Below are 18,174 nucleotides of genomic sequence, written 5' to 3'. Positions count from 1 at the left end.
TATATATATATATATATATATATATATATATATATATATATATATATATATATATATATGAAAACGGCAAAAACAAAAAGAGAGAAACGAAGAAAATTAAGAAAATCAGTAAGTTTAATTTACTGCGCCTAAGCTGCAATTATATAGAATTCATACAATAAGTTCAAAATGTAGAGAAAACATAGAAAAAACTGCAGAATAATGAAAAATTATTCTTAAAGAAAATTATTTTTAAAAAAATTATAATAAAAAATCTGGAAAAAAAGATATAATCTCGCCATCAGCTCACACGATCATTTCCGCAAAAAGAAGTGCTTTCTAATATTGTATCAATATAGCCAAAACTATAGCAATACAGTAGTGTGAGGAGCACTCAAAACTTCTGTAATTTTTTTCCATGTTTTCTCTATATTTTCAACTTATATAGCAAGCACGAAACTTTCCGTGAGTTGATCACGTGATCCTGTAAAAGTGTTTCTCCTTCATATAACATCTCTGAAGGAAAAACCAATATCTTGATAATAAAGGTACGCTAACACCTAATTTGGGAAAACCAATGAAATTTTTTAAAAGTTTTATCCCAAATTTAACAGGATCATAATTTCTTGTTACAGTATTAGTAGTAAACAAATAAGTTGCCATAGTCCACTGATTTTTTTAAATTAAATATTGAATCACTGGCTTATTTAAACCTTGTGAGTTAGATTAAATTTAAGGAGGAATCTATTCTAAAGTTCAACGATATGAAATATTTATCTATAATAGTATCCCTTTACATTTAGCAAGTTAATACGCATAAGAAATTTTCGGCTTTTTTTTTTGTTTTGGTAACATTTATATATTCAGAAATGTATACCAATTATTCGTTCAAGTGCAGATATTGTGAAAAATAAAAACTTTCAATTTAAGAGCAGCCTCTTTGAATATTTCCACAAGAATCTTTCTTTGAAATATAAGTAACATTCATCTTGAGACACTTAACTTTTCTCTACAAATTTAAATATAATATATATAATAAATAAATATAATAAACTAGGATAAAAAATGTTCTGCTTCAACAATAGAGGGCGGCACGAAAGGTATTATACGAGAGGGAGAAATATATTTCTTAAATTTTCTACTCAGTTCTTATTCTCTTTAAAAACTTATCTGGTCAAAATAGCAGTTCTTAGAATTTGACATATTTGTAGGAATTCAGGAATTTTTTATTTAAAAAAAAATAAGAATCGGTTTAGTCTTACATTGAAAGCAGTTTAAAACAAAAAAAATTCTTTGTCCTATACTTTTGCTCCAATAGTTAGCCATAAGTCATTTTAAAGTTTCTTGTACAACTAATTTAAACAAAAAAATTTTTAAAAGTTTATTTTAATTTAAAATACCCAGACCACTGCTTAATTTTTTGACATTTGATAGAAAAATTATCAGAATTTTGCTTTCTATTTCAGCTAATAATTGAAGATATCACACAAAATTAATTGTTCTTTTATTATTTTGAATTAATTTATTATCTTAAATTAATTTAAACTAAACACATTTTATTCATTTATTTTATGTGCGATAATTGTGGTTTTATTTCTAAGTTTCATTTAGATATAATAGAAAAATGGTTCTAGTTGAAAATTAAAGGAATGTTCTAAATTTTTTTACAGTATTTATTACATTAGTTTAGTAAATAGAAAAAAAATAAGCTGCATTGTCAGATAATTTTCTAGTGTTAACTGGGCTGCTTGTACTGAAAATGATAAAGGATTGCTTCGCAGCTATGAATATTATTAAATGCAGAAAGATTGATTTACGATAATTTTAGTAAAATTATTAAAAAGAAAAAATTCTATTTCTGAGTCCTCTACTCTAAATCTAAACGTAGAAAGTTTCGCATATTTATCTAGTGTGTTCATTCAAAATAAATTTTTTAATTATAAGTTGCATGGTAAATTAAAACTGTTAGGAACACATCAAAATTGTTGCAAGATATTAGCAATAAACGGGTATCTCTGTGGGCATGTAAGAAGAAAAAATCATTTCAATCAATCATCAAAACTCAGTAATTTGTTGTATAAAATAAACTTATCAAAATAAGTCATTTGATTTCTCAGGAACTATTCAGCCGATTTTGCTCTAATTTTGTATTTTGCCATGTAAAATCAGATACTTTGAAATTAGGCAAAAATTTATGTATCTTACAATTAGAAAGTTTTACTACGGTTATTAAATTAAATAATAAAAATTAGTAAATATTTACTAAAATTTATTCTTTGCATGGAATTGTCTTTGGATAAACGAATTTTATAACAAAAAATTTTTTGATCGACAAATTTTTTGGGGCAAATTTTCTTTTAAAGATTGACGAAAAACTTAAATTTTAAACGAAAGATCTGAATAATTTTTATGTAAATATATTACCGTTAAAGAAAATTATAATTCCGCACATTTTCTAGCTAATGTGTTGATTGACTTGGGTAATCCATTAAAGCAGGAGTTCCCAACCTTTTTGTTCCTAAGAGTAAATACCGGAATATCGGTCGAATGGTGGGCATCATTTATTATTTCAAGATAAATTTATAGTTGGTAGACATATGTAATAATACACACTACATATAACGCACAAAAAATTTAATTTTAAAAATTAATTCAAGATATGAATATAATTAGTATTAATATTCTTACGTAAAATAAATTATTACTAAATTACTTGCACAACGTACGAAGTATATAGTCAGTATAGAAGTCAGCTGCATTTTGTTTTGTGCTTAAATCTGTGGGAATGAAGGTCGTTTTCCTAACGATTTCTATTTTGGTTGTGTTTATCAACAATATTGAAAAAGCAAAAAAAAAAAAAAAAAAAAAAGGGAAAATGGAGAACTGAAATATTTATCGTTGGGCACACAAGCAGCGGGATCACCTAGACCGGTCGACGGGAACCATGGTGCCCGCGGGCATGGGTTTGGGGATCCCTGTATTACAGAGCCAAGAAAAATATTTCATTTACGTTAAACATCTGAAAACTACTTCTAGATAATCTGAATTCAGAAAGCATTCGCTTAAGTGAAAATATGATCGAAAGTAGCAACTATTTTGATGAAATAATTTTGGTGAAATTACTGCAAACAGTAGTAAAACCCGTTGCATAAGTGAGCTAAGACTTACCCAAGTTATTCTCAGTTCATTCATCCCATTTGTTATAGAAACAAATTATCGGAATCTTAGAAATATATGAATAATACTTTCTTTCTGGCTAACATTTTTTTTTAAAATAAGACCAAAAAAATATGCCACGAAAAAGATAGAAGCAATTTAGAAAAGCAAAGAATATTTTCCCTTAACATAAAATGGCTTTATCTTGCAGGGGTTTTGTAAGGAACAAAAATCAAAGAGTTGGGATAGCTTGATTGGTAGAACGCTGGGCCCGAGTTCATGAGTTTGAATCTCATCGGTCGAAAAATCCACGAATGTCTATTAAGTTAAGTCTTTAGGGATCACAAAGTCTTCCAAATTCCCATAACAAATCAATACTTCTAGAGGCAATGAATTGAAGATTGATTGTTCTCCTTTTCAGGTCAAAATTAAGATTTGCGAATGAATGAATGGAGTATAAATGTGCCCTGCCTATAAAACGGGCTGTGACGTGTTTGTTGCTAAAGCCGTATTCTTGACCATTCATAGCACCACTGAAAAATAGGATGCGCACCTTCTGCCCTGCTTGGTACCCCATAGCAGATTTGCTGGTATTGACAAATGACATAAATACAACAACATGTAAGTCAAGGAAGGAGCCGTCAGGAGTAGCTATTTTATTTTATGCTTTTTATAATTACTTAATTGATATTTTGAGGTAAAAAATATTCTCATTTGCATTGAATTCATCTATTTATAAGTTTTTAGTTATAGAATTTGATCTACTATTTATATCTGCTGTTGCTTCTACTTTCTCCAATTTAGCTAGTGTCTGTTCACAACAGTAGGGCTTGCAAGTGTGAAGTTTCAAAACAGATGAGAGAATGTGTCGTACGAAGTGGAAGAGGTAGCCGGCCGTTCTGCTTTCTCTTCGTGTTTCACATTCTTTCAGCCGTTTCAGAACTTCTCGATTCATTCATGCAAGTTTCTGAGGTGGATTGTTACTCCCGTAGAGCATTGGTTCTCAACGGGGGCGGTGGGAGTATGCTGAGGGGCGGTGAACTTGTTTTGGGCGGTAGGGGGCGTTGAGCATGTTTTGTCATTCAAATTTAATTTTAAAACTTACAAATAAAATTATTGAATTAAGATTTATTTAATAAATAAAATTAATCTAAAATTAATATTAAAGAAAAAAAGATGAAATTAATATAATTAATAAGGATTATTCGATACACCGCTGTACCAGCTATAAAACGAACTTAAAAGACACCTATTCTTCGATCCGAACAACACAGCTCAGAGCATGAGTCAGTAGTTTTTGCCTCTGATTCATTCAAGCCATTTGGTGGAAATTGAAGTGCCTGCGCTTTCAGTATGAATGTTTGACTGAACCTGTGTTTCTTAAGCTTCCTTGCTGTTTTTTGCCCAGTTTCGATTAAATCTCATAGTTTATTTGGCCAGGTACGTGCGCGAATTAGTTCTTTATCATAAATTATTTGTTAATTTTGAGAAATAGTTGATTTTCTTTCATCATCTGTATTTTGCTTACACTAACAATGTCGGTTGACAAAAAGAAGTGTCATCAATACAGTGCCACGTGCTTGAAGTTGGGATTTGTACAATCACTGTTGAACTCTCAATTACCCATGTGTTTACTTTGTAATAAATTTTTATCTAATGAGGTAATGAAATCTTACCGTTAGCAGCAGCATTTGCAAAAAACTTATCCTGACAAACAAAATATAGATTTGTCATTTTTCTCAAACACATCTTGTTTCACGTTTCTGAAGGCATCTTCGGTCTCAGGCTTACTAGCAACCTCATCACAAAAATGCGACGATGGTTTGATAGTTTCTTATAATATATCAAAATTTATTGCTAAATCTGGGAAAGCTCATACCATCGAAGTAGAGTTGATACTGCCAGCTGTCAAGGAAGTTTCAGAAACTGTTTTACACCAGCCAGCCGCATCCAAAGCAATGAAAAAAACATCCCATAAGCAACGATTCAGTACGGTGACGAAGTGATAAGATGGCCGAAGATGTTCAAATTTCTTTTTTGATATCCATCGAATTTTCCCTTCAAGTTGATGAATCAACCATTGCCAGGTAATGTAGGCTTTACTGTAGGCATTGGTCCGGTTTGTAAAGGTAGGAAACATTATTCAAGATATGCTTTTTGCAAGAAGCTTGATTATATAGATATCAAAGGTTAATCTTTTTTTAATACCGTCGAAGATTATTTTAAAGAGAAAAACATTCCTCTTGCGAATATTATGTCCATTGCCACTGATAGGCTCCTGCAATGGTGGGTCGACATCGTGGGTTTATTGTCCTTTTGGAAAGGGTGGTACCAGATATTTTAACTGTTCACTGCGTGATTGACAGACATCATTTAGTAGTAAAAAATCTCAGTGACCGTTTGCATCAATCATTGCAATATGCCATATCTGCTGTGAACAAAATTCACAGTAATGCTGTCTACGATTGATTATTCAGACGCTTGCTACTATACACCGAGATTCACTGGCTTTCCAAAGGCTTCTGTCTCAATAGGTATTGGAATCTTTTCGACTCTGTGCTTGAGTTCCTCGAAAACAGAAATGTAGCTCTGAGAGACAGATAGCTAGAATTTATAAAAGACTTTGGCTGATTTATCTGTAAAATGTAATCGCAGTTAATTTAAAATTTCAAGGCGACGAACTCAGTTTGATCCCTACAAAATCAGTTATTTCAGCCTTTCTAAAAAAACTCATTTTGTGGAAGCAGAATTTCGGTTGGAAAGAGTTCCGTCAAGCAGGTGAAATTCTCTCTGATGACGCATAAGAATATTGTCAACACATTGACTCTTAGCACATGGACTTTTCTGACACTTTTAAAGACGTTTTGTTCCCTAGAAGTCCGTCAATGGATTTGTGGGTTTTGAACCTTTTTGTAAATATTGAAACAGCAGAGGTTCAGATTTACGAGGAATTGGTCGAATTTTTAACAAATGAAACTTTAAAATGGTGATCGTCTCACAGAATTTTTGCTGAAAGGTAGCATCAGTCGTCTCTATCCTGGACTGTAGACAATCGTTAAATTTTTTTAAATTGTCTTCCCTGCCTCCTAATTTGTCGAACGGGGATTCAGTGCTGTTACGGATCTTGTCACAAAAAGGAGAAATCGACTCGAAATTGTGCAACGAGGGTATTTGCGTCTTCATCTCACTAAAAGTATTAAACCGAGCGTTAAGGAATTACTGTCTGAACCATTAAGTACAATCATCCCACTAACATAGTTACTTGAATGTTTCGTTGATATTACTTTTTAGTGCAAAAAATTATTTTGGGTGTTTTTTTAATTATCTAATTAAGAATAAATTATAAATTATTATTTTTAAGTATAGGTTTCTTTGTTGTATTTTTTTTTCATTAATCGTATTTATTTTGATCATAACAAATAGACTGTGAGTAGCTGCCGTGAGAAAATTATCGAGTTAATTTATTCTTTTTTTAAAAAAACCAAACAAATTTAAAGCGTAAAAATATTGCTTAAAAATTTTGTCTCTTATAACTCAGCACACGTCCCTCCATCCCCATGCTCTAGTCTAAGTAACGAAGGGGGGCGTTGAAATGTTTTTCGCTCCTTAAGGGGGCGGCAACGTTGAAAAGTTTGAGAACCTTTGCCGTAGAGTTTAGACAGCTAGCGATATTTTTTGTGCAGGCAGTATTTTTCTTTATTTAGAGGTTATGCGTTTGTTCATTGTATTAATAATGCTGTGCAGAGTTCTTTTTTAGTACATTATTGTTACAAATAACGCTTTTTCAGACGCAGCATCTCGACTACCATTAATTGTTTAGTACCAAATTTTAACTAAAAAATCTTGCAATAAATTAGAGCAAATAAACAAGTCTAATTTTATAGAGCAAATGATTTAAAATTGTTTTAATAGTATTGTGTGAATTAATAACTGTTTTGAATATAATATTTTGCTAGCACTTTTGCAGAAATATTTTGCAATGAAAGATAAATTAAGACATGATCAAACTTTGTATTTTTGTACTTTTATGCTTTTATACATTTGTAAAACCTTGGACTAACTTTATTTGCTTTGTAGTTTAAGAAACAAGACAGTTAAAAATTTAGCTAAAGAATTTAAAATTAACTTTCTTTAAAATTTTGTAAATAGCTATTTGGAAATTTAGTGTAAATACATCGCATTACGGTAAGATTTCAATGCACTTAAAATTATTCCACTTTTATACTCAAATTTAAAACAAATTAATTCTAAAGAGTTTTGGTATTTCTAAAGTAAAATTGCGTTTTTTTAAAATTCAAATCCCCCAATCTGAATCTCGAATATTTGTAAAAACAGTTTAGGTATAAACTTAAGCAACCACCACCACATATTTAAGATACAATTTCTTAGCAATTCTATTTTTTGTACTCTAGGAAAATCTAGTTTTATGTCTTCCATCTCGTAAGTGGAAATAAAACTTAACTGAGCCTTGTTATTAAACTTAAAATCCTTATGTCGTGTTAAATATTCCCTGTCATTGCTCAAATTTTCCAATATTCCATAAAAAAAGCAAAGCTATAATAAAATATTTATTTTCAAAAATAATGATCCAAATAGAATTACTCTTTTTATTTTTAGGAATCGTTCTTTAACATTCATCCCCTCCAAAAAAGGAATGTGTAGTTAAAAGTGTTCCTCATATTGATAAATACGATTTAAAAAAAATCCTACTTACTCGTTTCATAGGTTTTTTCTAAAAAAATAAATTACAAAAAGTGCAAATGAACAATGCAAAAGATAAAAATACAAGAATAGCAAAACAACAATATTATTAAAGATTTATTTAAAAAATAATGGTCGAATTATATTTACCCGTTCGTTTTCTTTTTTTAGGAATCATTCTTTAACATTCATAAATGACAAATTAAACTAGTGGTGTTTTAAACTTAAAAAACTGCAAAAAGTAGAAAAGTATAGTAGTGTGTTTGTTTCTTTCAATCACGTATTTCAGCAGCTAATCTAAACGTATAACTTTTCTATAAGTAATATGTTCTCTTATGAAAATTTAAAAATATATTTGTTTTATCGTTACTTATACGTTAAAAGAGATTTTTGTCTCTCAAAATAAAACATATTCTTTCCACTTTAGTCACTTAACCTCTTAGCCACTGTAATAAAAAAGAACTGCATCGCTTTGTTCCTTATTTGAAGGTAAACTCAAAAACAACAGGAAATTCTTTGGAATCTTTTAACTACAAATTTACCCGACAAAATATCAGAATACTTGTTTCAGGTTACAGTAAACAAGATTCGAGATTATATAAGATTCACAGTTTTAAAACAATGTTTGCAAAGATTACACAATTTCTAAAAATGCCTATTTTATTATTTTAATACAAATAAATTTAAAAAAAAGTAATAATAAAATTTTAAAGTGTACTGCTGTATTTTAGTACAAAGATTATTCGAATTCTTTAAGATTTATTTATTTTGTAGTTTATTCATTTTATTAATAATAATGATTTTTAGTAATATAATAAATTTCTTTTTCTACTGAAACTGACATTTGCTGAAATTTTGAAATTATTTTTGACATTTATTAATTCATTTAAAAAATTTCTAAAAACATAATAAAATTTTTAAAATTATTTCTCCTGTTGCTTTTTATCACCATCTGTAATTACAATGTTGCCCAGGGAACGCCATACGAGGAGGCGAGGTTATATTATTTTGACTGCTAAAACACTAAAAACAACTAACAGAAATGTAAGGTATTGGAATAAAAAAATTGCTATGAATTAATTGGAGATACTAAAAAATCAATTGTGTGAAGAGAATATTTTTAGAAATATTAAAATATTTCTCACGAGCAACAAGTATTTTGAACCATTAGATTTTATTTAAAATAAATTCTACCATTCTATTGAAAACAATATTTAATACAACTTTAAAGTTTATCTACTTTATCCCGAGGAAAAAAGTTCATTTTCTTGTAATCTCAATATAATTTATTATTATTATATATTTAATTATTATTAATTATTATTAATCTCAATATAATTAAATTGAAATAGAAATTCAATAACGCAAATTTTAGAGGTACCATAAGTTATTGAATAACAGTATGAGCAGAGTAAACCAAAAAAAAAAAAACTTTATTTAAACTTATAATAAATTTTAAGCATCGTTAATATTTGTATGAATTTAAATCATAATATTTTCACTTTTAGTGTGTTAGCAGTCAAAATAGTTCCCCAAAGGGGCTGCCACACTCTGCTTTTTTCATTCCAGGTGTTGACTTTGTGGCAACCCCCCGAAGAGTAGATAGATAAAAATTGTTGAATCCATGTATCCCACGAAAACATCAATTTCGGAGCAGATCTGAGAATTCTCCCAAAAAGAAAAATGTTAAGCGGAAGATATAAGAATAGAAAAAGAGATAATAGAAATATACACATGATGTGTACCAACACACGAAATTTAGACTCCCAAATAACCAAATAAATCTTAGATATTCTAATGTTATATAGAACGGCTAAGAAGCCAACACACCTTAAAAGCTAATAAGCCAAAATGCAAGGGAAATAAATTTTGCTTAATACTAAAATAATAAGAAGAAAAAGAAGAATAAATAGGTAAATAACTAACTTAACTATAATATTCTGATTTTTAAGACATAATTTTGAAGTCAAAGAAACCAAACGATATTTTTCTATTAGGAGAATCTCAGCTCTAACTCTGAAGAGAGATGATCACGTGAGAAGAACGAAAACAACAACTTCACCTTCTACTCCTCTGCCCTATCAAACCAAAGTGGAATAATTAAACTGTCTTTTTTTTGTTTTTTTTTTATCTACATAGTATTACTCAATTCTGTATATTTTTAAATTTGTGATGCTTCATTAAATTAAAATTTAAAGTCTTCTCATTCAGTGAACCAGCTGGTAAATTCTTACACATCTGTAACTCATATGAAACAAAGAACTACCATTAATAAATGAAATACTGTTTGTCCTAATTTATAATTTACATAAGATTTTACAACTAAGAAAATTTTCAGACTAGTTATTTATATTTTATAGTTTGGCTTCAGAAATACCTATATTCAGATTACCTTATGATCTCCTGTTTTTGATTACGAGACAACATTTTTCTGGTGTGTCGGGAGTATATGTCGGCCGATGAAGACAACAAATATAAAAATTTACAAAATTAAAAACCAATTATATAAAATATATTGTTAAGTCTACAAAAGTTTCTAAAGTTTGAAATATTTTACATTGATCGGTGTGAACGATATATTTGTTCTTAAATGATAGTAGGCTGTTGGCAAAATTGGGATTTAAATGTCATTGTAAAATATTTAAAGTATGGAATTTCAAATTCTTTGGATTTTTTGTAGTATTCGGCAAATAACTATGCATTGTTAAACGTGTTTTTTTATAGCGACACTGATATTGAATTAGACTTTCTAAAATCTTTGTTATAGCAGCTTTAAGATAGGTTTTAAATATGTTATACTTTTTTAAAATACTCCATATATTTTAATATTTTCCATATATTTAAAATACTCCATATATTGTATAAATTTTTTTTTTAATTGTTCTTATTCTTATTCTTTTCTAAAAGTAATTTAAAGTACTGTTTCTATAGAAAACATAAGTGAAAAAAAGAAAAGAGAAAATGCAAAATTGCTCATGTAAAACTTGTTTTTTTTTTTTTTTTTTTTTTTTTTTTTAAAAAAAGCATTTAAGAAGAATAAGTTGATACAGAGTTATTTATATCTATCTCATTACTTATAATGCTTCGATATTTCACGATCAACAACTTTATTGCCGGAGTTTAAGCATAGGTTTAAGTCGACCCTCTGATTTTCCTTAGATTTTGGGGGTTTCAAAAGTTGACTTTTATATCAATTGCTAAGTTCTAATGTTTGCATGATGTGATGAAATTGCGTTATTGTTAGTAATAAAACAAATGATTTTTTTTTATGTCAATATGTAATTATTTGTTCTTTTATTCTTTTTCTTAATATTTCATTGTTCTTGGTTTATTTATTAGTTTTGTACTTTTATTTATGCATATTAATTTTTATTTATCTTAATTGCACATTTTTTACTTGACCTTAAGAGGAAATTTCATTATTTTAATTTAATCGAACAATTTATTAACATGTAAAACAAGTTAGTTTCCTAAAAGTGTTGTGTGTTAAACAATTCTTTCAGAGATTAATCAATAGTTGACAGAATTTAAGCGATTTTTACACATGTTCTCGGATCTTGATATATTTGATAACATCTTAAAAGCATCTTTCTGTATCTGCTATATTTTCATTTATTTTGTAAATCATTTATTATTCTTAATTATTTATAATTCTTACTTTTTTTTATTATTTTTTTTGTTTAATGTGTTTCTTTAATTTGTTTATTTGCATTACTATAGTTTTGTTCTTAAAATTTTAAATAGTTAATTTAGAGTAATTAATACTTTTTATTTATTTTCAAGTGTTTAATTGTATGTATATGGTATGATTTCTGGTAGTACTTGCTGATAAATATTACCTGAGATTCCACTATGCATACAAAATCTAAAGAATAACTGCCTGTGGCTCGATCTTTGTTCGTGTATTTTTACTTATTTATTTTTATTAATTGATTATTAATTATTAATTATTATTTATTAATTATTATTTATTAATTATTAATTATTAATTATTATTTATTAATTATTATTTATTAATTATTATTTATTTTTTTAATATTAAATTATTCATGATTTTATTTTCATGCGTTTCTTTGATACGTTGATTTAGTTAGTTGCATTTATTTATTGTTATTTATATAATTCTTTTTATTTACTTTAGACTAAGTAGTTGTTTTAATTTATTTTTTCATAATTAATAGCTGATATGTAGAATTACGTGATAACTATTACCAGTGATATCCATTACAGTAACTAACACATTTTGCAAAGATTTCATAACGCAGAAAATGTAAAAAATTATATGGATTTAGTTTTTTAAAAATAAGAAATAAGTTACAAATTGTTATTTGCAGCTTTTCGAATAAGCATATAAATATAAAATATCTCAAAAATATCTTTACTATAAAAATCATCTCTAAAACTAACTAAAAAGAAGACTGCAAGTAACAAAAATAAAATAGTAATTTTAATTCTCATCTCATTTTAAGCTCAATCATAATAAACAATCAGATGTTCGCACAATGATTTTATCGAGAACATTTAAATACATTATATAGACTAGTTGTTAATTATATCCACTATTAGGTAATGCCTTCAAAGCATGTGAAGTTCACAAACTTAAAAAAGAAATATTTAACTTTTGATGACGTTCTAAGCATTACTGAGGCCATATGGGATGTAATACAGTTTACAAATTCTATTCATTTAAATCTTTTTCAATTCCGAAAATAAAAACGTTTTATTAAAAATTAGTGTTAAAATTAATATATAGAAATTTGACTTTAATATAAGATACATAATAATATGAATATATTAAATTGGTATTTTGCTAAATAAAATTAACTATAAATTGGATCAATTTTATGATAACCATGAACTACAATAGAATAAAAAAACACTACAAAAGACTATAAATTAGTAACAAAAAAATACCTGTAACTTGTGCACGTTCTTACATTAAAGTAGATAATTACTTCTGATACATATTACCTGGAACTAATGTAGGATTCCCACAACAAGATAAACTGTAAAACCTGTAAGTAAATTTTTAGAAAAATACTAGAATTTTTACACATTTAGCTTATTAGATGAATTTAAAATAATGTCCTAAAAATTATTAAATCTGAAATTTTTTTAAATTAAAAACTTTTTATTAATTACAGGTAACATTGAACGATTGCATCTTAAAAATATAGCTATATTTGCTGAAACCGCGACATCATATTGTTGTATTATCTTTCAATTTAATAATTCTTAAACGTGATTAGTCATTTGATTTGTTTTAACTTATACAAAAAGTATCTTATAACTGAAAGTCTTTTTAAGATTATGGCGCGATATAGTGATGGAAAATGTTAGAGTTTAAAGTGCTGGCATTACAAATTTAAACTCAATTTGTGCTATTTTTATAATCTTTTCAAATAAAATAATAACTCAAATACTATTGTTCTATATATTTCACAAAATTGAATGTTTCGTTGCAAATGATATTATGAAAACAATTACAAATTCTGGTTGATTATTGGCTGCACAAACTACTGAAATAAGCAATAAAAAAATTTTACTCTTTTCTTAATTCAAAGAAATGAATAATATTGTATAAAGCTGCTAATTTAGTTAAAAGCAATATTTTTTAATCATATTATGTCGGTGTGAAAAATGATTATTTTAAAATAACAATTGAAACCATTAATTTTAGACATGAATTCTCTGACTTCATTATTTATCACCTCTCAAAAACGGAATTAATTTAGTTACAGGTAATATTTATTAATCATGTGAAGTCGGCATACGAAAACGCTTATTTCATAACTACAATAGATGAAATAATTTTGGACATGAATTCTCCATTGCAATTATTTATCACCTCCAAAATAAAGTTTCCCTTTAAATTGCTGTAAAAATGTAACATATTAATTTTAAAAAAAAACATATTTTAACGGATTGAATTGCTAACTATTTTCAAATAGAATGAATTATAAATAAGTTTGGGTGCTTTTTAAATATATTTACTTATTAAAACGATCACAATCAGATACGGTTAAGTATCAAAGTAAGAAAAAAATACCATATTACCATAGAATCTGCAATAACAATAGTATTTCCTATTATATTATAAGGCAGCGACTTACTTCTACACAGAACCTGTAAATGAAACAGGATTCCTACGACCCAGAAAAAAGTGAAAAATACCAATAAAATTTCCAAAAATATGTCGAAATTTAATACCTTTTAGAAAACCTTTTTGAATATTTTTACGCTTTCGTTTAATTTTAAGTTTAAAAAAAAAACATTTGTACAGAATTTAAAATTTTAGTGCACGTTATGACATAATACGCACCGCGACCAATACGTTCTCGTACAACTTTCTTCAAGGATGTTAAAAATTTATACAATTATTGCTGTAATGCCAAGAACTTTCGGGCAATTTAGTATAACCTATTGCAAACTTATGTGCTTTAGCTTTTATAATTATTTTCACCTTGGTAAAATGAAGAAATTTAGAAAAATAATGATAAGTAAATTCATCAAAGGAAAGCAGCCAGACAAATTTTTAGAGACTTTAAACACCCGGGGGTTAAGAGAGATTTTTATTTACAGAACTATCAGGTGTTATAATGAGATGTCCTCAGTCTATGACGGAAAAAATTCTAGCGGACCATTGACTTTACGGACAAAAGAGCCTGTAAAAAGGTTTAGGGGAAGAATACGACAAAACTGAAAAAAAGCCTGTAAAAAGGTTTAGGGAAAAGAAACGACGAAATGGAAAAAGGTCTGCTACAAAGCTAGCCTGAGATCTCAAGATTTCGAGGGAATCAATGCTAAACATTATGAAAAAAGACTTTGGCTTCAAAACTTTTTGAAAGAGCAAAATTCACGGATTTTCAGAGTTTGCTAAGAAGAAAATGAGGCAGAGAGTGGCGGAATCTTTTGCTTGGCACTCTGAAAACGAGTTTGCCTTTTCAGACGAGAAAGTATTCGTTTTACGGTCTCAACCCGCAAAATGATAGAATATGGTCGATTTCTACTGATTACACATCCCGAAATCTAGCATTATGATCTGCGTTATAAAAATGTTTCGTCTGCAATGGCTTTGAGGGTTTGGGGCTATTTAAAAGAGATGCAAATTCCTGTTAGTTTTCTTTATAAAGGGATTAAAAATCAATGCCCGATAATAAAAAACTGACGTTTTCAAAAAAGTTTTAATTAAAGAGTATGTATAAGTGGAATTTCTCTGCCTCCAAAAAGATGGCGCTCTCAATACCACACCTGCTGTTCAAGAGTGGGACAGTAAACATTTAAGGGGCATTTCGTCTAACTGTATGGTCTCCTAACTCTACCGGTATAAAACCGCTTGATTATATTGTTTGATCACACACTCTCTCTCAACTTAATAATTTTTGGGAGTACAAATTAGTTCGTACCGTTTTCAAAAGATGGCTCTGGCTTTTATGAATGTTTCATAGTGACGGCTGATTTCAGCGGTTTCAGAGAGGTTAGACATCTGTCAATAATATTCAGTTTATATCGCTTTGAGTTTCATACAAAAACCATATTTTCACTTTGTTAAATATGTCAAATTTTGTGGTAACTAAGCAGCATTTGCGGGAAGTTTTATGTTTCTACTTTAATTGGAATAACAGTGCAGCTGAAGTACATCGAATGCTTGTAGAAGTTTATGGTGACAATGCTCCAACTGATAAATCATGTAGGGAATGGTTTCGACGTTTAAAGAATGATGAATGAAGAATGGTTTTGTATACTATGAGCTGCTACAACCTGGCGATTCCATTACGGGCAATCGGTACAGGCTACAATTGATTCGTTTGAGCCGTGCATTACGAGGAAAACTGCCGGAATGGAGCAAAGACATGACACAGTTATTCTTCTGCATGATAACGGTCGGCCTTATGTGGCAAAAGTAGAAAAAAAAATTTTTGAAAAAGCTCAAGGGGGATATTTTACCGCACCCACCGTATTCGCCAGACGTTGCTCCTTCTGATTACAGGTTGTTCCGACGGATGCAGCACGATTTGGCAGGTCACCGGTTCATTTCTTTTGCAGAAATCGAAAAGTGGCTCCTAACTTCGATCGCCTCAAAAGACAAGACATTCTTTCGAGATGGAATTCGAAAAATGCCTGAGAGGTGGGAAAAAGTAGTAGCCAGCGATGGACAATACTTTGATTAATCTGTTCGTTTATTTTGTTCTGAAATAAATGCATATTTGACTACAAAAAAGACGGACCGAACTAATTTGTACTCCCAAAACAAAATCACCAATTTGAACACATTCAAAAGATTTAGCAGGAAATGCCGCATGCGATGAATTTGAATACAAGCTCATTAAGAAACTAAAAGGCGGTGTTACTTCAAACATTTATTGTAAAGTATTACTGTCATGAAAGTTTGAATGTGTATGAGAACTTATTGGTCACCGTAATACAATAATTTAGCTGTAATTTTAATATTGTTGGTGCTATCACACGTGATTAATCGTTGCTGCGATTAAGCCAAGATTTTTCAAATTAAAAGCATTTTTTAAGAGTGAAACAGATTCTTAATTTAAAAGTTTTTTTCGCGAATTTAGAAAATTTTTCATGTTAATTACATCTGTCTCTCCCATAACTTTGTAAAAAAATTTCCATTTCTTTCCAGATCGTGGGAATCCTGCTAAAAACATTAGTCTAAATAATAAAAATACAAAATACAATTTCTGAATTTTTCACTATAAATGACATTGCAAAAATGTCTTACAGTTGTTCCAATCTCAGTTTGATATTTAGATGAATGTTCAAATGTTATTTCAGAATGCTTGGTGAACAGAAAAAGTGTTTTGTGAGTAAAATATTTAAATATTTTTGAATATGAATTGAGCATATTTTTTGTTATAAGTATTCATTAGATTTTATTTTCACCATAGAAAAGAAATTAAAATTACGAAATTTATTCTATTCAATTTCAGTTCATGTTTAATATAAAAAAATCGATACTTTCTTTGAGTTTTAAGATAATGGGCGTCGTATTAAAAACTTAATTTTTCAGTGCTACTAAAAAATTTAAAAAATAAATAAGAAATAAGTATTAAAAATTTTCACAATAAATCTTGCACTTTGATAGTAAAAAGTACAAATAGTAGCAGAAAATCTGACAAAATATGACAAAATTGTGGCATTAAAAAAATTATTAATAATTAATAATTAAAAAAGGGTTGATATTAATCCGGACATCTGATAGAAAAAGTTTATAGAAACAATTATTGAAAATAATTTAAAATTAATATATACTTTAAGGAACTAGCAAGGTTAAGGAGTTTTTAGAGCTATTATAAAAACTGCATGTGTTTACAATCATGTTAAGCGAAAAAAAAAAACTCTTTAATTGTTCAGAAAATTGGTTTTTCCATATATGTTTTCGCGGAAATTGTTTTTTATAAATTTAGAAATTAGTTAATTATGATTGATATTTTAAAATTTGAATTAAGAGTTAAAGATTTATTTATAGTTATAGAATTGTTTTATATTTCAATATGTAAATAATTACTACTATGTTATATTTCCATATTTGTAGCAAGCTGCAAAAATCATAGTAGTTCCTTTATTTCTTTTAAGGCAATTTTTTTCATTATTATTTTTTAGTAATAAAAATAATAATGAGATTATTAAATCGCTTGTCTGTTTAAAATTATTAAATAATTTTTAAATTGCCAAATAGATAATTGAATGATTTGATTTTTAAAATTTAAGAGATGAAATGTTTTGTTTGATAATACTATATCATATACCTAACAATGTGAGTGAGATTTTGAAGCAAAATATAATGAACAGTATATAGTGAAGAAAATATAGTAAAGCATGAGAAATTGTAAGCATTCCACTCACCGTTCACCAATAAGTACAGCTGTTGCATCGCACAACAGTGGCATCAAATTTTCCCGCATAATTAGGCGGAATACGTTTCGTCATCAAGGGAACAGTGAGACTTCTTTCGATGTCGTACTGTAAATAGAAACATATTTTAAATAAACAAATTAGATGTATTATAGTTTACTAAATATATTTATATATATATGTTACCGAGAATAACCGAAATCAAGTAAATGTCGAATTTCACCGGTGAATGTCAACAATAATAAGTAAAAAAATAACAAACAGTTTTTTTTTTCAAAAAAAAGGATGAAATTTTATTTATGAAATCGGAAATTTCATAAATAAAATGGTGGTGAAAACAAAAAAATACGACGTTTAAACCATTCATTAGTAATTGCCCCTTTCTTTTGATAACTTCCTCACATTTGCGGATTTGTGAGAAATTGTGAATTTCAAACTCATACATCTTATTACCACATATTTGGAAGA

This window comes from Parasteatoda tepidariorum, chromosome 4, assembly GCF_982258835.1.
Source record: "Parasteatoda tepidariorum strain Cologne lab strain chromosome 4, Ptep-v5.0, whole genome shotgun sequence".
NCBI lineage: Eukaryota > Metazoa > Arthropoda > Arachnida > Araneae > Theridiidae > Parasteatoda > Parasteatoda tepidariorum.
This window is presented reverse-complemented; position numbering follows the sequence as displayed.